The 23,108-nt window shown below is 34.2% G+C and overlaps 1 pseudogene; it reads right to left on the bottom strand.

The window, feature by feature from the left end:
• Positions 1-19,378: 19,378 nt before the first annotated feature.
• Positions 19,379-20,390, bottom strand: LOC127561469 (4-galactosyl-N-acetylglucosaminide 3-alpha-L-fucosyltransferase 9-like; annotated as a pseudogene).
• Positions 20,391-23,108: the final 2,718 nt, after the last annotated feature.

Here is a 23,108-nt window from a genome sequence, read left to right as displayed (position 1 = left end):
CTTGGTCCTGAAAGTTACAGAAATAATAAATAGATCTTAAGGAAATATAGAATGCTTAAATAGAGGATCAGGAGAAACAGTCATCAATCAGGTGACAATCATTTGATATGATTCATAGTCATATAGCATCATTGAGAGATTATTGTTCAGTTCTTTAAGTTGTGTACAACTCTTTACGACCCTACTGGAGTTTTCTTGGCAAAGACATTGGAAGGTTATGTGACTTGCCGAAGATCACACAGCTAATTTGAAGTCAAACTTGAATTATTTCTGGTCACCTTGCTGCCCCTACTAACATTTTATTAATGCTTTAAAAATATGCTTTTTGAATCAGAAAGTAGCTCAGATAATTGAAAGAACAATAGTTTCCTAGATGTTATTCAGTTGGCTTTCCCCTTCCCATCTGTGAATGCCAACTCAGCAATCATTACTGCCAGTCTCTCCTAATTCCCAGGCCCTCAGAGAAATCTCTGGTCACTGTCTTTTGCAGTACTTATTAACAATTTTACCAAGCTTACCTCTGTCAGAGGTTCTTCAGAGATTTCTGGCAAGCACTTCATGAAGCGGTGTTTTAATGTGGGATAGTGCACTAGAGAACAGTTACATGCAAGCTCAGGATCTTTTATTCACATGTTCACATCCTGCCCCTAGCTGACCTCCTGCTGATTCCTAATGAACTCCCAGTCAAAGAGACCTTCTTCCTTGTCCTCACAGCTTAAATAGGGTCTATGAGGTCATATACATAACCAATTAGAGAAGGAGACGCCATACAATCTATATGGAGTTTCTTTCCCAATTTGGTTTTGAGCCAGACATTCTGGGATGAATCCCTTTGACTTGCATATATCTTCCTATTATTCTTCATTTGATACTCACACTCATTCAAAACACAAGCTTTTAATAAATAATGATTATGTGACAGGTACTGTTCTGACAAGTGCTGGTATACAAATAAAAACTCTGAAACAATCCTTCCTCTCAACCAGAGGATCACTGTGCTCTTTGTGGTTGCATTTATCAACAAATTTTATAAGATCTTAACATTTGAATGGGAGACTGTTGAAGCAGAGCTTCTAAAGCATTGTGTTATTTAGAGTCATTTACTTTTTTGTGGTAATCAGCTAACAACATACCTCCTGCTTCTCATCACTGTATACATTTACCTTTGATATTGCTCATGCCAAAAGCTACAGCTCCACTATTGAAGTTTTATCATGATAATGTGGTTATAGACAGAGAAACAGGCTTTCTTTGTGCCAATGGTGCTTTTATCTTCCTCTGTCCCTTTCCTTTCTCCTTGAAAAGCCCTATGTTTTGGCTTGCATTCTATGTTCCAGTGCCAGCTCCAACTTCAATCTGATCTAGCATCACCTCAGCTTTGAACTTTTTTAAAGATCTAGCCCAGGGTATGTCTGCTAAATAAGCTAATACATAAATAAAAGCCAAATGAGTTGCTGTCATAAAATTCAGCGCAAGATCAGTCTGGGCTGGGATTAGAGGTGTATTGCCAAGTGTTTAACAACTGACTAAAAAAAAAAAAGCAAGTCCGACACACTTAAGTTTAATTTTTATCATTACCCATTTCTTTCTTATTTTCATAAGTCTAGACATTCAACACGTCAATGATTCAAACTCTGATTTTTAGTGATTGCCAATTCCTGAGGTGTAAATGCTCACATTGAAAATTTAACAATCTGCTTTTTGAAGTCAATTCCAGCTGACTCCACACATCCTTTGCTGGAATGGTTAGGAAAAACTTAATAGAGGATATGGGAATCTGAGATCATAGTTTTAGAAGTGGAAGAAACCTCAGAGGTCATTTGAAAAAAATATGAGTGTTTAAGGGTATTGCAAACTCAAAAGAAGTCTCCAGTGTCACATGACAGCCAAAAAGGATAGTGTGATTTTCTTAGGAGGTAGTAAGAGAGGCACAATATACAGAAGGAAGGAAATGACTATTATGTCTACCTTGCTGTGGTCAGACCACCTATGAAGTAAAGTATTCAGTTCTGGTCCCATATTTTAAAAAGCATATGGGAAAATTGGAATGTTCTCCTCATCCCAAGATATTGAGGGGACCAGAACTTCATGACAAAGAAGGATTAATTGAAAGAATAGGAGACATTTAGACTTAGGAAGGAAAACTTAGGTGGGACTTGGTATGTTTCTTGAAGCATCTGAAGGATTATCATTTGAGATTAAGATTAAATTTGGGTTAATAGAATCTGATGCAATCAATCTCCTTAGCATTCTCCACATGGAGAGGTTACATTAACAGAACAAGTTGTTGAAGTATGAACATATTCTAGAACCTCATCATCTCCCTCAGTCTCAAAGGACAGAACTAGAAGAAAGGTTTGAAAGATGTAGATTTTGACTTGTTTAAGGAAAACCATGGGACATATAGGAGGTTCAATGAATAGAACATCAGGTCTAGAGTCAGGAAGATTTGTATACATGAGTTCAAATTTGGCTTCAGACATTTACTGGCTATATGACCCTAAGCAAGTCATTTAATCAGATTTGACTTAGTTTCCTCATTTGTAAAATGAACAGGAGAAGGAAATGGCAAACCACTCTGCTATTATTGCCAAGAAAACCTCAGTGGAGTTATGAAGACTCAGAAAGGGTAGCTCCCCATGTTCTCCTTTTTTCTCTCCTTCAAGCTCCAGGTCTCTTTCTGCCCGTTCCTTAGAGCACTTAGTTTTCCTTAGAGCCCTTATCCAAGTTTATGTGCCATTCTTGATAAGGAAGATGCCTCCCTATCTGATCCTCAAACCTGAATTTCAAGCTGTCACAAGGTTGGTCTAGTGGTGTTTCTAATTCTAGTTGAAAATTCATCAAGGAAATAAAGGAGATCAAGGTTGATATATCAGCTTTGGTATTCATAACTCCTCCTTCAGTTGCATCTGAAGTCTGAAGTTGGAAGGCTGAAGGGTAGAACAAAAAATTCCTCCCAAAGCCTCTCTTTAAAGGGGAATCCACCAGCCAACTCTTCATTTCCCACCATTTCTTCAACTATAATCATAGTCCTACACCAGGTAAGCGCCTTCTCCCTTCTTCCCCTCTTCCTCTTTCATCTTACTTTCATGTATCATTTTCACCCATTACAAGTTCCTTGAGGACAGAAACTATCTTTCTTTTTCTTATTTGTATCCCAAGTATCTGATACATAGTAGATACTTAGTAAATGTTTCTTGTGTTGTACTGTACTTATAGTCCCTAGAAGTCCTAGGCTCTCCAATGACCTATTTGTTTCATTATTATTTCATTATTATTCATTCATCATTATTAAGCACAGTTCTAGTCTAAGGTGAAGTTTAGGTTTTTTAACTGTAATGCTAAGACTTTACCTGTGCATAGTCTTTCTGAGCCATAAAGCCTGAATGTTAAGACTTTTCTTCCCTGGAGTTTGTTCAAAATACATTAGCACCCTCTTAAAGCCAGCAAAACGTTATCACCCACAAGAAATTTCTTTAACTAAAGGCTCAAGTCATCAAGAGGAAGCTCAAGTCTAATGACTCATAGTGAAATATCAACCAATTAACAATCATTAAGCTCTTTTGCTTCTAAGCAATCACTAGCAACTAGGGGCTAGTGATACACAGGCAAAATTAGAATAGTCCTTGCCCTCAAGAAGTTTATATTCTTTTGGCAAGATCTCAAGTACTCATAGGACAGGTAGGTGGTACAGTGGGTAAGAGTGACAGTTCTAAAGTCAGGAAGACCAATTTTCCTGAGTTCAAATCTGGCCTCAACTACTTAGCAGCTATGTGACTAGGCAAGTCACTTAACCTAATTTGCCTTACTTGCTCAGAGAAGATTGATTAAATATCCATTTAAGAGAGTTTCCCTTTTAGGTATTACTTTTTCCCCTTTCTTTAAAGTTGAGGATAAATGAATACTCAGATTCATCTTTTGGCCTTCTGCAGGTCTTTTTTTTTTTTTTTTTTTTGTTAGCCATTTTTTCCATAGCAATCACTTGCTCAGAATTCAATAAAAGTCAGCATAACTTTATGTGGATATTGCCAAAATTTTGGAAATATGCTATTTTCCAGAATTAAGGTCCAGCAAGCACTTTGGTTCTGTGTCTCATAGGGTGAGCATACCCTCGAGACTTGAGACAATATCTTTCTCACAGGGGCCACCCAAACAGTAACTCAAGACTCAAGATCATTATATCACAATCCAGCTCACTTATAATATATAACATGTGCTTTTGGTCCAGCATGTTAAGCTTCCTTCCTTAGGATGGAAAAGCTTCTATTTGCAGATAGCTTTTTCGTCACTCTGAAATTAATTAAACTTCTGTTTATGTTCCAACTCCTTATATCTGGTCTGCTTTGTGAAACTCTAGCCACTCACACATCAGAAGCTGGTTCTAGATTGATTGGCATTAAAAACAAACAAACAAACAAACCTGTTATTAAAGAGCAGGGCACACATACATGTAGTTTTTAAAAGAACAGGAAACTGCAAAGTATAAGTGAGGCTAGTTTCCAATCAGCAATGAAATGGAAGGATGGAGAATGAAGTGGATAGTAGAAAGATATACCAGATCTTTGTAATGGTGAGGCAGGTTCATTCACACATATGGTAAATTTTGTACAGCAGATCACAGCTTCAGAAGATGTCAGCCACACAAGGTTCCTACCGCTTTAGTTTGGGATAACAATGCCTTTCAATAACAATTAGCTCCTCGGGCCCCTTTCTTCTCTATTAAGCACTAAAATCCCCAGGCTTTCTTGTGTATTCTTTTAAATTCCATCATCTCTCCAATAAAAACTATTCTTCTCAGTAGTCCTCACTGCCAGCATGGGGCTACATGTTGTTCAGTTGTTTTTCAGTTGTGTTCAACTCCTTGTGACACCATTTACAATTTTCTTGACAGAGCCTGAGGTGATTTTCCATTTCATTCTCTAGCTCATTTTATAGATGAGGAAATTGAGGCAAACAGGGTTAAGTGACTTGCTCAGGGTCACATAGATAGTAAGTGTCTGAAGCCAGATTTGAACTCAGAAAGACTCTAGGTCTGGCACTCTATCCATTGGAATTATCTATCTGCCCATGGGATTACATAAATAGAGAGAGGTACCAGCCTTCTTCCTCATGAAAGGTTTCGTATATTAAAATTTGAGCTGAACTTTGTAGGAAATTAAATCTTCAGAAAAGAGTAGTTGTGGAGGTGAACATGTATTTCAGAAATGGGTGGCACAGAGAAAAGAGATATCATGTTCTATGTTAGGAAAAACAAAAAGCTAGACTGACTGGATTGTAGAGTCTAGTAAAAAGAGTTTATGGACTATGTTGCAATAAGGAGAGTACAGGACAGAAGGCCTGGGATATGAACAACCTTTCTCATGTACCTGTGACCAGCTGCATGAAATATCTGTGGCACAATTAAAGTGAAAGCTAGGTTCTATTGATGCTGCAAAAGACGTCCTAATTCCTTTCTATACTCCTACTAAGATTGTTTCTGACCTGGCTATACTCTTCCTACAATTTACCTTAAGGTCTTTCCCCATAAATCAACTTTTTTTTTTTTTTTTTTTTGCTCCAGGTGCCAGAATTTCTGGTTCTTCTGGATAGAATTCAAAAAATTAGAGTAAGAAGGCCTAAGACACCATTACCCACATCTTGAAATTAAAAAATAATTATAACAACAAGCTGCTAAAATAAAATAAAACAAAATAAAAATTAAAAAATGAGTAAGGAAAGGAGAAACAACCTGATAGCTACTATAGAGTAGGTCTTGGAATATGATATTTTGAAGAACAAAATATTTGGAGATGCAATCAAAAATAATTTATCCAGCAAAGTTGAACAGAATTCTGAATAAAAAGGACATTTAATAAACTGAAAGACTTTCAGTTATTTGTGACAAAAAGACCATAACTCAATAGAAAATCCAATATATATGATCCAGAAGAAATATAAGGAAAACATTAAACACCAATTATGAGGGAATTATTATGGTCAAATTGTTACTTCCTATATGTGAAAACATTATTAATATTCTTAAAATTGTTATAATTACTTGGGTAGTTTGAAAGAAAGGTTGCGATTGCACTGAATATTATGGGGTAATTCTAAAAAACAAAATTGGCAGAAAATGGTAAAAGGAATAATTATTTCATATGAATGAAGTGTGAAAGGAAGAATTGACACATACCCGTTTATCTCCCAGGATATACAGAATACTATTCCTATATTCTTATAATGGAAAAATGCTTTACACATTTGCTCATTTACATTTGAGAATCAGTGTCAAAAAGATGATCAAAAATAGATATGATCAGAAAGAGAAGTGGACCAACTGAATCAAGAATGACAGGTAACAGATGGCTATCCACTGGGTTCTACTGGTATGATAAAATACTTGCAGTAGAAGAAGTAGGTAGGTAGGTTAAGTGATTGGTTTATATAAGATTTACAGAAAGACAAGAATCATGATGAGAAGGCCTGGACGGGCCATGATCTGCAATGGTAGGCTCAGTAGCAATGAGGATATAAGATTCAAAATACATCAATATATTATTAATAGAGGCTGTGAAAAAAACAAAATATACACAGAACAAAGGATCAGTGATGCTGAGAATATTTCAGCAGAGCAAACCTCAATTTAAGATAAGTAACAGAAACGTGATAATGCAGGAAAGGCCAGAAATCCAGAAAATAAACACTTTATCTGTAAATAACAGACATTCTAGAGGAAATAGAATAATCATACAATGAAGAAACAATCATTTCAAAATATTTTTTTAAATGAGGGCATCTCTTTCTATAGCAATTCCTAAAGGAAAACCCCTAGTTACCTCTTTATCAAATCCTCCTAACCTTCATATTAAATTTTATATGAAAGACTGGATTTTACCCAATGGCAAAAAGATAGGAAAAAGAATATGTAAAAATTTGAGGATAAGAATGACTTAGACCCCAGGCAGACTCTAGAGACCAGTAGAGCTGGGGTGGAAAACCTATACAAAGCCAAGAGCAATAGCTATTTCTGGATCAATGAGGCCTATCACCCCTGAGCAGTTTCCTTGTGAACTAACTTTACACTTTACAAGCAGGGTTGTTTTTGCACTTGGATGACCTGAAATGATTAATCAAAAAAGTCCCACAGCTGCAAAGAAAAACCAGAGATTTAAGAGCCTACCAAAGTGACTTACAAGAAATAAATAGATTGGAATGTTAATGAAAGGTGAAGTTAAAGGGAAAACGTAAATTCAAGAAAAGTAGATTAAATAGTGTGAGAACTGCTGGGCAGAAGGAGAAACTCCTAGTGGGTTTCAGCCTAATCACCAGAAAAATGTCATGTGGGTGGAGTTGAGGGTGGCCTGACTCCAAAGGCTAGACGGCAAACTATACTTGGGAGGCCTTTCAAGGTTTATTTAGTTAATAATAGAAACCAATAGAAGGAAATGATGAAAAGTCAAGTTAAAATGTGTTTATATTAAAAATGTTGAGAAAAAAAGAGTTGATAAGGTAACCTTCAAAAATTCAATTTAACCTTTTGATATAGTATAAAAGAAAATACAAAAAATAAAAGAGAAAAAGTTTGAGGAAGAAGCAAGTAAATGAGAGATGAAATGTTTTGTGCAAGTAAAGAAAGACACAGAGTCATACAAATATACACACAGAAACTCACACAGAGAGACAGTGACAAAGATATAGAGAAAGGCAAAGAAAGAGGGAGACAAGACAGCTGAGAGAGAGAGAGAGAGAGAGAGAGAGAGAGAGAGAGAGAGAGAGAGAGAGGAAAGACAGACAGACAGAGACAGAGAGGGAGAAGGGAAGGGAGAAATAGGTTTTCCCCATTTGACAATTTGTTTTCTATTCTTTTAACTCCTATGAGGAAACTAATCATAAGCCGCAATTGCCAAGTATTCTTGTGCATAGAGCAATCTTGAAGCCAAGATGAACTAGATTCAAGTCATAATTCTTTCATATAATAGCTAAGAGACTCTAGCCATATCACTTCTCAATGCACAAGGTAATGCTGTAAGACTACAAACAGAATAAGTGCTGATCTGCTTTGGTAGAGGGTTTCTTTATAACCTCTACCTAACCTAACCTAACCTAACCTAACACTTATGAATATCCTATAACAATGAAATTATGTCTCATTCCCTCAACCCTTTGGTACAAACTACTCTAATTTATCTAAGAAATTCTAAATCCTCCCCCAATTTAATATCTAAAATTTCCAATTACATGAAAAAACATTTTTACATTCATTAAAAAAATTTTGAGCTCTAAATTCTTTCTCCTTACCTCCCCCCTGCTCAGTAAGAAGGCGAGCAATTTGATATAGGTTATATACATGCAGCAGTTATGTAAAACATATTTATATATTGATTATGTTATTTAAAAAACCTCAAGAAAATAAAGTAAAAAAATTATGTATCAATTTATATTTAGACTCCATCAGTTTTTTCTCTGGATATGGATAGCATTTTTCATTGTTAAGTCCTTCTGAATTGTTTTCGATCATTGTGTATTGCTGAGGATAGCTAAGCCATTTACAATTGATCATTGTACAACATTGTTGTCACTATGTACAGTGTTCTCCTGATTTTGTTCAATTTAATTTGTATAAATTTTTAGTTCTTTCCAGGTTTTTCTGAAAGTATGCTGTACATCATTTCTTATAACAAAATAATATTCTATGCCACAACTTTAGTCATTTCCTAATTGATGGACATCCCTTCAATTCCCAATTCTTTGCCACTGCAAAAAGGGCTTTGTACATATAGATTCTTTTATTTAAAAAAAATCTTTTTGGGATGCTAAACTAAGCGTATTATTTCTGGGTCAAAGGGCGTATACAGTTTTATAGCCTTTTGAGCACAGTTTCAAACTTTTCTTCAGAATGGTTACATTACTTTGTACCTCCATCCACAGAGTGTTATTGTCTGAATTTTCCCACATCCCCGCCAGCATTCATTTTCTTTTTCTGCCATATTAGTCAATTTAATGGATGTGAAATTATGTCTCAAAATTGTTTTAATTTTCATTTCTCTAATGAGCAATGATATAGACATTCTTTTCCACATTACTATGGATAGCTTTTATTTCTTAATCTGAAAATAGACTGTTCATATTCTTTGATCATTTATTAATTGGGGAATGAATTGTAGTCTTAAAATATAATTTGATTCTCTATATATTTAAGAAATGAAGTTTCCATTAGAGAAATTTGCAGTAAAGAAATTTCCCCCAGTTTTCTGCAGCATTTGAAACTGAAACAATGGCTGCATTTGTTTTGTTCATGTGATAACTTTTTAATTTAATATAATCAAAATTATCTATTTTATATCCTGTAATGCTTTTTATCTCTTATTTGGTCCCAAATTCTTTCCTCATCCATAGATCTACAAACTATTTCATGCTCCTCTAGTTTATGTATGGTACCATTTTTGTTTAAATCATTGAATCTATTCTGCTGTCCACTTCTGTTTTGTGGATGAGTTTATCCCATTCATACTAACACTTATGATTATTAATTGCATATTTCTTTCTATCCTATTTTCCCATTTATGCTTCTCTCTCTCTCTCCTTTCATCTTCTCTCCTCAAAAGTATTTTATTTTCAAACATTGCCTTCTCCTATCTTCCTTCCCTTCTAGCACTCTCTCTTTAAAAAAAAAATCCCTTTCTCCTCCTACTTTCCCCTTAAGATTTATTTCTCTATCCAATTCAGTGTGTATGTCACTCTTTCTGAGTCAATTCTGATAAGAGTAAGATTTAAATGTTGCACATCACCCCACCTTCCCCTCTACTGTGAAAGTTCTTTTGTGCCTCTTTTATGTGAGATAATTTACCCCATTCTACTTCTCCCTTTTCCCAGTACATCCATTTTCCTCATTTTTTGTGACTCCTTTAAAATAAAATTTAGCCATATACAGATAGTTATGAGTCTTCCCTCTGCCCCCCAGGAAACAGGTTTCCAACATAAATGTCCCTGAAAGTTGTGTGGAATATGGCTTGTGCCAAGTGTTTTGACAAAGAATTTTTCGGAATATCATAGATATTCATTATAACTCCTATCATAACTCCTAATAACAAAAAAAAATTGCTACTCAAATCTCATTTGAATTGAATCTTTAATGTGAAGAAGAATTTTGGATTTAAAAAAATAATTAGCCTTCTCAGTGACATGGGCATGTAAAATGGCAACCAGAAGGCACTAGGAAATCAAAATAAAACTTAAGCAAAATAGGTTGCCACTTGTCTTGTATGATCTAGCCCTCCTATCCTGACTATCCCAACAGTCTTCCAGAAGTGCCTGAAATCCATCATTTAAGATATTTGGTCAAACTTTTGAAGGGCTTGTTTATAAATACAAATATTATTATTAGAGCTGAATGTCACAATAACCCTTTAGCAGAAATTGATACATTAAGGTTACTTATCAAAAGAGAACATTACTGAAGGAATCATAAATAGAACATATAGAAATAAATAGGAGAAAAGTGAATTTTTGATTGGAAGAAGGAGGTCAGAAAAATTTTGCCAAGTCAGGCCAGGTCCAGATGTGGCACTGCAGAAGGGATCCCCAGGAAGTCAGAAGATATGAGGACACCAGACATCTTCCTTGGGAGAAGAAAGTTATCAAATGGTTATTGGAGAGATGCCAAACAAAATGATATTTTATTAGGCCTGATTAGGAAATAGTCCAGTCACACCAACTAAGTGCTATATTTCAGACAGGATATGGAGGCTCATTATTTTTAACAATGGGAGGCCTTTTAGAACTTTTGTTTATAACATCTATCTGTCTACAAGGTCAAGATAAACAAGAAATCATATAGACTAAAAGCATAGAATTTGAAAATAGATAACTGATAATTTTTAAAGTTAGTCACTAGCTCAATTTATTATGTCTTTGGTAAAATGAAATGTGATGAGTCAATTTATATTATACATATAATGTATTCATCTGTGTGTGTATATATATATATGAGTACATATGCAGATACACACATATACAATACATTTACATATACACATATACATAAATATACATGCATGCATGCATGTGTACACTTACACTGAACCTGTGATTCCACTGTTAAGGAGAACTCTCTAGAAGAAAACTCCCCTCTATCAATGGAGATCAGCAATTACTTTGCAACTAACAGTTTTCAGAGAATTGCTTGGGACATGAAGCTAGTAAGTCACTTGTCCAGGGTCCCCACAGCTAGTGAATATCAGAAATTGACTCCTTAGTCACTATTCTTTCTAGCCTTCATAATCTGCTGTTATTACCCAGCAAAATCCAGAATAGATGGGTTTTAATTCAAAATAATTTTGGAGTCTTGTGGACACTATTGTAGCTCAACTGTACTATATATTTATATGTAGCTGATATGTAGTGTACTTGGTTTTTTACTTGAAGAATTTGATTTTTTTCTATTTAAATTTTTTTTCTGTGCCCTTTTGGAGTATTTCTTTATAATGAATCTCCCTATCTCTACTTTTTTTTTTTTCAGTTTTGAAAGTGGGAAAATATTTCTTTTTGACAAATTAGCTCTGGGCACAGGGTTGTTAAGGCACTTTAATAGTGAATGTAAAATGTAATTGGATTATTAAACTCACAAAGTTACTTAGACAACTGTGGGAAAACGATCAAACAGCCAATGAATTCAGAGACTTATGATGTCAGTGCATAAAAGTTTATAGTTGTATGGCCTCCTTGCTAACATGTGTTTCAGGATATTGCTTATTTTATTTTAATAACATGCAGGGCAAAAAAAAAATAGAGAAACACTAATTTGGATAAAGGTAGATTTGTCTTTTGAAACCCAAGATGATCCTCATAATAAAGGCTGCCTGAGAAATGCAGGCAAATACAAATAAAATTATCTCTTCTACCCCAATCCCTTTATGCCAGCAGTGACAGGAGGCTGTTGTTAAGGCCGTTCATATGATGAGGAAGAAATCAAGACAACTGTTACAGGCGACAATGACTCCCCACCAAGAATCACATGAAAAGACAGATGTGCATCTACTCTCCCAGTAAGAAAGAACAATATGTAAATAAAAATAAAATTAATTTTCCTCATTTTCATCTGGATGAAGGTTGACAGTTATTGTTTCCACATGTACAATGCCACTTATAGGTATCAACAGTGGATGAAAAACAAACTCCAAAACATGTTATTTCTTTTTCTTTGTTAGTTGGGTATTGTTAATTTTTGGAAGGAGTTGGAGATTGGGAAAGAGGCTAGGGAAACAAATTTCTGCAGTTGAATGAGGTAATTTTTTACTTACTTGAGAAAAATGCTTTTAACCAAAGTTCAAGTCAAAATATAAGTTCCATCTTTTTTATCTGTTTTGGGGAGTGAATGAAAAAAACAGAAAAATAGGAATCTGAATTAGCAACCATTTAGAATGTTTCTTCATAAGGACATTTCCTAATGTGAAGAATTTTTAATTATCATTTCCCAAAGCAGAATTTTAATTGTATATTGTAGAACAAGAAAATCTTAGTTTCCTGAACTGAGGTGCTTCAGATCAACAATCCTTCTCTCTGATATCCCACTCTGCTTTAATATATCTAGTGAGGAGGAAAACAAAGACTTCCAAAGACAACCCACTCCACTTTTGGATAACTATTTAACTGTGAGGAAATTTTCTCTTATATCAAATCTAATTTTGCTTCTTTGAAACTTTTGCACTTGGCTCTTATTTCTGTACTTTGGGGTGGCAAAAGGAAAACCAGAACAAAACCCTCTTCCACATGAAAAGCTTTAAAAATTTGAAGACAGCTATTCTGTGCCTCCTAAGTCTTCTCTATTCTTAACATCCTTTGTAGCTTCAATATTTAGCACTCTTCTCTGGGCTCACTACTCAATTCTTATTTGCTTTGATGAGACTATTATTCTTTTGTACTCAAGGTCCTAGGGGAAATATGAGGGTCCTAGTGTCTAGTATTGTCACTCATGAACTCCAGTATTTCCTCAATTAGCTTTTATGAAAAAAAAAAGGTATGATAATAATAATTATAAGTCTTTGGTAAAATGATATATGATGAGTCTATTTATATTGTATATATAATGTATACATCTGTATATGTACTATAGTACATATACATATACATTCACATATATACTTATATATAAATATACCCATGCATGCATGCATGTGTATACTTACATTGGACCTGTGATATAAGCAGTTCATTTAAAACATTCCCCCAAATTAATAGTGCACTTTCCCTTTATGTATAGAAGATCCTGGAAAGGCTGCATTCAAAATTAAACAACAATAAAGCAATAGAGAGATATATATGGAGAGAACACATGGCTAATGGTTTTTTCCCAACTCCTAGTCATCAAAGTTCTTTTCTCCCTTCGAGGAGTCCTCATGAAGTTCCTCTGCTGTCAACTGTACTATAAGTTATCAGGGCCTTTATAAAATCTTCAGCTAGCACTTTAATTTATCACCCAGCCATGATACCTAAAACTGCCCCTACTCTTGATTGATCGTGTTCTTAATGCCACTTTAGTTGTTTCTTCTGATGCTCAGTTTTACTTTCTCTGGCAGATTATTCTACTGAATCCCTAGTGGAACCTCTGGATTTAAAGCTCTTCCAATTTTACCTGGTCACCTCAGTCAGAATCCCTTCTCATTTTCCTAAGAGCATGAGGAAATACAGAAGAAAAAAAAAAAGTGTTAAGTACTCCCAAGACAAATGACAACCAGGTGGTGTACTATAGACAGCTACCCCACCTTCATTTAGAAATTCAAAGTCAACCTGCCTCGTTGAATGTCAGGAAGCAAAAGAGTGAAACATTCATGAGTGTTCTGTTTTGTAGGCACACTCAGTTTCATCTTGGAATCTCCTGAGTCATTGATTCTTCTAACTCTGCTATCAATTAGCAATATAATATAGCAACAAAACACATAGCAACAAAACCTTAGTCACACATGAATAAAAATAGGCTTCCAAAATTCCTAAGGTTGAGTTAGAATTAGGCAAGGAATATCTGTGTGTGCTTTTTTAAAATAACTCATCAAGAAGGGTAAATACAAACATACTCCCTTTGTTGCCAATGATCTCAAAGCACTTCACCATTGTGGCTTCTCTCCTCTAAACATTCTTCAACTAATAAAATCTTATTTCTAAAATGTAGTTTTCAGAACTGAACATAATATTTGAAACATGGTCTGACCAAAGGAGAGTACAGTGATACTATAAACCTCTTTATTCCACAAAACTATAACTATGTTTGTCTTAATAGTTCCTGTCATTACATTAATTTTCTTAATTTTCACAACATATTATTGATTCATATTCACCTTATAATATACTAAATTCCACCCTCAAATCTTCCCTCCCCAGACCAATTGCTCTCTTTTGGCCGCTTTATCTCTCTAATCATTTATAGAGTCACGTTTTTGAATCAAGTATAAGCCATTTATCCCTATTTTGGGTCAATGATTTAGGCTGTTTTTTGTTTTTGTATTCTGACTCTTATCCAAATGTTTGCTATCTCTTCCTATTCTATGTCATATGCACATTTGACTAACATGTCACCTATACCTTTATCCAAGTCATTGCTAAAAATGTCACACAACAAAGAGATAAGTATAGCTCCTAGGACACTAGAATAGAGACCACACTCCAAGTTGACATTGAACCATTTAGACCTACATTTCATTCTATCCCTACCATTTATATCTACACAAATAATACCAAATATCTCAAAATTAATTGGTCAGTGCTTAGTAGACAAGAAGATGGTTGATGATCCAGGTAGTCAATATCGTAAGAAGAGAAGAATAAGGGGAAAAAAGCCATTTGAGGAGAATTTGAAAGAAAGGGATAATTTTGAATTTTTAGCTTCAGAAAACTTAAAGAAGAGAATAACTGAAAATGGCCATAAGATTTAGCAATTTTTACCACTTGATAGTGCTATAGTAAGCAATTTTGGTCAAGCAGTGTTTGTCTTCTAGCTAGACTTCTAGCAAAAGCAAAGAAGTAGAAGCAGTATGTGGATAGCATTTTTTGATTGTTTGGCTGTGAAAGAAATGAGAAATATAGGAGAGTAGCTTGAATTGATGACAGAGTACAATTAGATGGTTAAAAAATAAAGATCATGTCTGTTATAAATAGAGAAAGATCTCATAGATAAGACATATGTAGAATGAATTTGAAGGAGAGACAAAAAGAAAATAGTGAAAAGCCTTGAGTGTATGGCATATGAGGTTTGGTTGAAGGAACTTTTTCTGTTAAAGCTGGGAAAAAAGACTTTAGTGGGACAAGATGGCTGTCTTCAAATATTTGAAGGGTTATTATGTGAATGAGAGATGACATTTGTTCTGTGTGACTTGAGAGGGAAGAATTAGGAGCAACGGATGAAAATTGTTAAGAAAGCAAATTAAGACTTGATTTTAGGCATGACTTTATAACAATTAGAATGTCCAAAAGTGGAATGTCTTCCTCAAGAAATAATGAGTTCTCACTCCTTGAAAGTCTTTAAGCAAAGAATGGATAACCAATGTCATTATAATCGAAGATTATGATCCTTATGTTTTAAGGTTTATTGTTGTAGCATATGTCTACATGTAAAAAAATACATGCATACATACATATATTCATGTGTCTATGTCTTCTACAATATTTTGTTTAGTATTAAAGAAACATAAAACTATGAGACTTAGAGATTTTTTGACCACTTAAAACATACACAGCCTTACTTTAGAAACACTTGAAAACACTTTTGAAAAATCAAATGCCTATTGATATTGTATATGTATGATATTGTACCTTCTGTCTGTGCAAATATATTTTACAAAATGTTCATGAAAAATATGTTGTTTCACTGTATGTAGACACTGTAAAAATAGATCCTATTGCAACTATCAACAATAGTTCTGTAACAATATTTTATGTAAAAAATTCATTTTTTTGTTTTATTTTAGTCTGCTTTCATACAAATTCATAATCATACTTCAGATTTCTTTCCTCTTCCCTCTATGCTTATACTTTCTTAATAACTTTTGTCTATTTAAAAAAATCTTGGAAATTATTTTTCTTTCCTCAAAATAAAGAAATTGCTTTCACCTTGCATTTCATACTGTAAAATGTTGATGAAACTTCTGTAGTACTACCCCTTGCTTAAATTTTCCTTAAAACTGATTTTGTGAAAACAGAATGTGGTCATGTGTAGAAAGTGATTCAAAAATAACAATAATTTATGTTTCAATACCTTTAGTACTGGAAGGAACACTCTCCAACTAAAAGGATGGGTTACCCAAGGAATGACTCCACTAGGTTCCTGTACTTTTATGTCACTTATAATCACAGATCTCAAGTCCTCACTGATATATTTATCTTTGATAATGAGCTGGGACACAGTGAATTTAAATGAAAGACATTTAATAAAATTTAATAATAAGAAAAGTAGTAGTATATTAAAAAAATTATTGAAGCTTTTTATTTTCAAAGATAATTTTTTACCACTGACCATTGCAAAACCTTGTGTACACTCATTCAAAAATAAATATAATTTTTGGGGACAGTTACATAGGTGGGGAGAAAATGTTGAGAGAGACAGATAACACATAATTAAGTATGCCTGTGAAGAGAAGAATATTTAGTGAACACATGTGACCAGGGCACATATGTGTTGGAGCAATTGTCTCCAATGATATAGTACTGCTGATGTCTTCTAGTGATGTTCCTATACTGGTCCAACCAGAAGTATTCTCTGCTGATCTTGAGGTCTTGTCTGTATACATGATTTCTAACAGTTGCATCAATTCATAGTCTCTGCTAGATGCTGCTCTATTAGGCTCTGCAGTGTCCAGGTTCTGGATCAGTTAAAATCTTTTCTTCTTCAAATAAAGTATAGGTATTGCCTTCTCCTTTAATGTACATAGGCTTGTTTTGGTTCTTTTAGAAAAGATAGCAACCATTGCCTAAGAACCAGGAAAAAGTTTCCTCCCCAGTTCTTTATTGCTCTCTCAAAAAAAAATTGGCTCTGAAAATTCCCACTTTCCTAAAGGAAGATTTTAGTCCCTCAATTACCGAGATTTTTTAGAACAAAGAGGAGGTTCTTCTTTATTGGATAATACTCAAATATAAATAATTTTCTTTTGGATTCCTCTTGGTCCCCGGGTTTAGGTCCCTCTGCCAGAGATCTCATCCTAGTTGACAGTGAAAATTGTATATAACTTCCAATTTTAGTCTCTGAAGGCTATACTATAATCTACACGATTTGGTAATGATTACCAGACAGTTCTTGAGTTCATGGTTCCCCAGAGCTCAAAATCTTAAATCTCTTTGTTTAGCTTATGTAGTTGAATAGAAGGATAGAAAGGTAAGGAACAAACTAAATACAGTGTAGAAAACTCCTTCTACTTGCCTAGCTGCATTTCTGTCCTTATATATAGTAATATGACCAAAAATGTAAAAAGGGCTTTATAACATCCATTACATAACAAATCAGCCTGACCTACTTCCTAGAGCTTCTATTTGTGTAGCCAGCTGTAGGTGACCAAGAAACTGAAGTGATCAGCTGTACATTCAACAATAGTGAAATATTTCTTTTTAATCTGGACCTTCATTTTCCAAATAGATTTAAGCAGCTGGTCAATGTAGAGCCACAATAATGTATAATAGATTTATATTTCTGACAATATAACCCAAATGTAGAAGAAAAAACCCAATATTGATTAAAAATAATAATAAATAAATTGTGTTTCGGTTCAGATAATTAGCTATATGTGGTATAATTTAAAATCAAGTGCAGAAGACTCCTGATATTGAATTCTTAAAACTTTGACAAAATAGCAACAAGGTACCCAAGAGAGAATGACTCCGTCAGCTGTGGTACAGAACACAAATGCTCTCTTTTTATTATCTTATTTATTTATTTTAATACAAATTGCTTTATAAATCATGTTGGGAGAAAAAAATAAGAGTGAAAGGGAAAGACAGAAAAAAGAAGTGAACATAGTATGTCTTGATTTATATTCAGTCTCCATAGTTCTTTTCCTGGTTGCAGATGGTCCCCTCCATCCAAAATTTATTGTTATTGCTTTGTATCACTGAACCACTGAGAAGAACCAAGTCTTTCTTAGTTGATCATTGCACATTCTTGTTGTTACTGTATACAATGCATTCCTGGTTCTGCTTGTTTCAGTCAGCATAAGTTCATGGAAATATTTCCAGGTCTTTCTAAAATCAGCTTGTTCATCATTTTTTATTGAACAATAATATTCCATTACCTTCATATAACTCAGTTTATTCAGTCATTCCCCAATTGATGGGCATATACTCATTTTCCCATTCTTTGCTACTGTAAAAAGAGCTACAAACGTTTTTTGCACATGTGGGTTCTTTTCACTCTTTCGTGATTTCCTTGGGATACAGACCCAGTAATGGCATTGCTGGGTCAAAGAGTATACACAGTTTTATAGCCCTTTGGGCACAATTCCAAATTTCTCTCCAGAATGGTTGGATCATTTCACAACTTTACCAACAATGCATTAGTGTCCCAGTTTTCCCACATTCCCTTCAATATCCATCATTATCTTTTTTTTTATCATTTTAGCTAATCTGAGAGGTCTGAAGCAATATCTCAGAGTTTAATTTGCATTCTTCAATCAATAGTGATTTAGAGCATTTTTTCATGTGACTTTAGATGGCTTAAATTTCATCATCTGAAAATTGTTCATATCCTTTGACCATTTATCAATTGGGGAATGACATGCATTCTTACAAATTTGACGCAATTCTTTATATATTTAAAAAATAAGATCTTTATCAAAAACAGTGGCTGTAAAGATTTTCCCCCAGTTTTATACTTCCCTTTTAATCTTGTTTCTATTGGTTTTGTTTGTGTAAAACTTTGTTTTTTAAATTTAATGTAATCAAAGATGTCCATATTGCCTTTCATGTTCTCTTGTTCTTCTTTGGTCATAAATGCCTCCCTTCTCCAAAGTTCTGATAGACAAATTATCCCTTGATATTGTCCTTTATGCCCAAATCATGTACCCATATTTGCCTTTTATTTTGGTATGAGGTGTGAGATATAGATCTACGCCAAGTTTCTGACATATTACTTTCCAGTTTTTCCAGCAATTTTTATCAAATAGTGAATCCTTATTCCAGAAGCTGGGGTTTGGGGGTGTGCAAATACTAGATTACCATATGCCTTGATCATTGTGTCATATGTATCTAATCTATTTCACTGGTTTACCACTCTATTTCTTAGCCTAAGCCTATTATTACTAAATGCTTTTGATGACTGCTGCTTTATAATATAGTTTAACATCTGATACTACTATTCTCTTTTTTATTATCACAGACTGAAATAGAGTCCATCAAAATCTTCTAGGTATGCAAGAAATGGCAGATGTTAATTCCAAAACCATTTTTCTTGCTTGCCTATAGACTTGTACTGATATTGTCTCTTCACATGGTCACAAACAAAGCATGATGTGTTTCCCAAAACCATGAGAAATTCACTATGAAACTTTTCCTTCAGTTAAAGTAACTGAGGTATAACTTATTGTTTCTGTCTACTTCCTTAAGACATTTGTCTAGTTTACTGGAAGGACATCTTCTACATGAATGAAGGATTTTCTGGTATAAAATTCTGTTTTCCCTAGATGGTCCTAGCACAGCAGGACTGTACTAGCCAGAAACTCAATCTTTGTAAATTGAATTGTCAAAAGAAAGATAAAATTTATAAGTAGTGGTAATGGGGATCAAACTTTTATTATTCACATACTCTCTGAAAATACAGAGGTAGAAATTTTAATGCCTTTACTCAGCTCACTGTGATACTTGATTCTTGCATACTCAGGATTCCCGTTACCAAAAACCCAGCTCTCTAGCTTCTTCTTGTTTGGCACTTCAAATACAAAAGAGTTTGTGCTTACTGTCATGAAACTATAAAGCACTTGTATGTCTAAGTCCCAATGCCATCAGAGTTAAATTGAAGAATAAATCAATGTCACGCTTCTGGGGTATGTCAGTAGGGGATTCCAATGTCATTCAAATGCACTTCTCAAATGATGGCTCAGGTAAATTAGTGTGATCCCAATTGATGTCTCTATAGTGAATCAGAAAAGTTTGCTGTAAAGGGCTCCATCTGTGAATGTTAAATATTGCTTGATGGGATGAAAGGCCATATGTCTGCCCTTAGACCATACCTAAATCAATATGATGGTTTTATTCAAATCAGTTTTCAAATCAAATTACTCATTTTTTCTAGAAAAGAAAATTTTCATTTTCAGACCAGAGCTGGTTATCTCTTTGAGATCAAAGATCCAACTGTTGGTCGAACTTGATATAAATGTGTATAGATGCCACAATACAATCTAGGACAATGCAGGTGATTAAAATGGATGAAAAATTCCTTTGGATATATTTTTTTATTTTACAGGACATACTGTAAGAATACCATAAGACTATTCTGTGGCAACAATACTCATGTTTAATCCAGGCATTATAGTATGGGGGTAATTTAAAGCAGCTATTAGCCAATTTGAAGAAAGTATCATAGGTTATTATTAAGTGGGCAGAAATACATGTTTTCATGTGATGTCAACTTTTCATTCAGTCCTTGAACTCTTGCATTATATATCAGTCCTGGGCAAAAGCACATTGATTTGGAGAGAGGGCTGCATGGCTGTAGTGTGCTGAGTAAGGCTTGTAGTTCAATCTGAGGAGGAGGAAGAGATCACAGCTTCAGCAGAGAAGCTGGAGCTGTTGTGCACTCCCTATCCACATCTTGAGAGCTTCTGGGAAGCTCTGGCAAAAGTGGGATGAGGAAGGAGCATAATGAAAGGAGAAGGGAGAAGGGATTTGGTGAGAGGATTGGAGGAGGAGAGTCGGAGAGGGTAAGATGGGGGGAAATGTGCTGGACTAGTGTTCTTTTAAGCCACTGGACACACAACTAGAAATTAGCAAAATATCCCTTAGCCTTAGGAGGAGGCTAAGATTAAATCTATTCTTTTTACTATCTTATGTCTAATACTGATTAAAGGTACATGGTATTGGACAGCTATCTTACAAGAAGTTAGGTGTTTCCTTTAAATTCCTAATTTTGATATTGTGCCCCACAAGTCTATTTTAGAATTCTGCTAAATTCTGAAAAAAAAAGAAAAAAAAAGAAACCACAAGAGTGGCATATTGATTTGAACCCTGAAGATCTCTTACTGTTCTATCCTTATGACTCTCAGGTCATAATTAGGATATCATAATCTTTTTTTTGTTTGTTTTGACTTATAATTGCTATTACTCTCTCCAGTCTCTCCATTTCAAACCATCCTTCAATTCAGAGGTAGATTAACATTTCCAAAGAGAATTATCACTCTTTGCTCTAAGTCTTTTAATGGATCCTAATTGCCTACTAAATTAATTAATTATGAATTAATTCAAAACTTTTCAGCATCTTCAAGATTCTCTTTTTCAACCATATTTATTTAGCCTTCTGACCATATTTCTTCTGTCTATATTCAACAAATTTCCCTACTTGTGTGTCATTATTACTACTCATCCTATCTGAAATGCCTTTTTTCTATTAGAAATCCTACTTCAAGTCCAGTAGAATTCTAATATCACATTATTGAAGTTGGAAAAAGCTTGAAAGGCCATCCAGTCCAACCTATCCCCAAAGATGAAACCTCATTGTATTTGACAATCTGTTATCAGCTTCTGTTTTTGGATTCCTTGAAAGAGGAGCTCCCAGAACCTTTAAAGAGGTTCCACTATTCTATTCCACTCTTAGACATTATTAATTATTAGAAAAATTTTCCTAAGATCAAATCTAAATTTTCCCCTTTCTCACTTCCATGTATTGCTCCTATTTTTGCTTTCTTGGGCCAAACAGAAAACTCTAATGCTACCTGTTTGTAGAATTTTCAAAATTTTATCATCTAAAATTAATGCCCTCCATTCTTACTCTTCCCTGACTCAGGCTTAATTTTTCTTAGGGTATCTGTCCTATCTTGTTCTATGTGGTAGTTATTTGTGTACTTGGCTTCTCCCTCCTAGTAGATTGTAATTCTTTGATAATGAGGGTCAAATCATCTTGAATAGGCCAGGTAGAATGAGAGAGAGACAGCTCAGACTTAGGAAAAGTAATTTCTCTATTTTAGGAAATATTAATTAAAGAGTACCTACTAGGTAAGTGATCTCCTTTGATTATTTTTTTCTGTCGGTTAAATAACCCTCAGTGGATAAAATTTATAAAATTTGTTACAGTATATGCTGCACTGTAATTAAGCATAGGATCTTAAATATTACCTTTCTAATTTTTTGGTTTTAACATTAATTTTTTTATCTCAAGTCTTTTAAGTCTCATCCTGTTTCCACACAGCTACCAAAATTATTTTCCTAAAGATCAAATGTGACCATGTCATTCCTCTACTCAGAAAACTCTAATGGTTTTGTCTTTCTTCTAGAATAAAATTGAAACTCTTTACAATTTGCATCAACCTACCTTTGGATCCTTATATTAATGTCCTTTACTTAATCTACAATTCAGTTAAACTAGCTGTGAAATTTAGATATTGATTATGCATTTTATATTCAATCTTGTAACTATTCTGGATAAAACCCAAACTCTCCTCTGTCTCTAAGTGAATAAGCTCATGAATATAAATGTTCAATATTTCTCTCAAAGTTAGATGCCAAAGAGCTAAGCTTTTCCACATTTACTGTTAATTAAAGAGAAATTCTGAATTTGGTTTTATAGTTTTCTTATAAAAATATTCTAATTATATAAGAATTATTACCTCAGCTATACCTGCAAATAATTCTACCAAGGAAAGTTTGTCATCCCACATAAATCAAGTCTCTGAGAAACAAGTGGCATTTCTGTGTCATCCTTGAGAAGGAGACCAGTTGACCTTGGCCCATTTTTAGCTTTATCCTTGCCAGGTAGCAGCATTCCCTTGTTAATAAATGATATCTTGCTCAAAGAAATTTGCCCCAGTTTATCTTTTCATTAAATTTTAATTGTGATATTGCTATATGATTATTCCTCACACAAATGTATGATCTCTGATGAAAGAAGTCTGCAGGAAAACAATTATAAAAGAATTTTTTTGGTTTTATTTTTTTACTAACTTGAAGGT

Source organism: Antechinus flavipes, chromosome 4 (assembly GCF_016432865.1).
Source record: "Antechinus flavipes isolate AdamAnt ecotype Samford, QLD, Australia chromosome 4, AdamAnt_v2, whole genome shotgun sequence".
Lineage (NCBI taxonomy): Eukaryota > Metazoa > Chordata > Mammalia > Dasyuromorphia > Dasyuridae > Antechinus > Antechinus flavipes.
Note: the sequence above shows the minus strand (reverse complement) of the source record. Positions and strands in the feature narration are given on the sequence as shown.